At 36.2% G+C, this 340-nt stretch overlaps 1 protein-coding gene across 1 annotated transcript in view; it reads right to left on the bottom strand.

The window, feature by feature from the left end:
• The window catches only part of PAX7 (paired box 7), a gene marked incomplete at its 5' end in the record, with an annotated part of 151422 nt that overhangs the window by 62175 nt on the left and 88907 nt on the right, over positions 1-340 (bottom strand). The window lies entirely within an intron of this gene.

The following is a 340-nucleotide window of genomic DNA, read 5'->3' as shown; positions in this document are numbered from 1 at the left end:
ACCCAGACAACCCCCAATTTACAAGGTGACTAATTAACAATATTCCTTCCACTGCAATATTCCTGATGCTGAACCCTGGAACAGAGATTTACCCACAATGAGGTCAATCCCACACAATTTGGGTAAATAATAAATAATAAATTGGGTAAATGCCCAATTTACAAGATAACTAATTAACAATATTCCTTCCACTGGAATATTCCTGATGCTGAACCCCGGAACAGAGATTTACCCACAATGATGTAAATCCCACACAATTTGGGTAAATAATAAATAATAAGTTGGATAAATGCCCAATTTACAAGGCAGCTGGAATTAACAATATTCCTTCCACTGGAAT

Source organism: Geospiza fortis, unplaced genomic scaffold, assembly GCF_000277835.1.
Source record: "Geospiza fortis unplaced genomic scaffold, GeoFor_1.0 scaffold4, whole genome shotgun sequence".
Taxonomy (NCBI): Eukaryota; Metazoa; Chordata; class Aves; order Passeriformes; family Thraupidae; genus Geospiza; species Geospiza fortis.
Note: the sequence above shows the minus strand (reverse complement) of the source record. Positions and strands in the feature narration are given on the sequence as shown.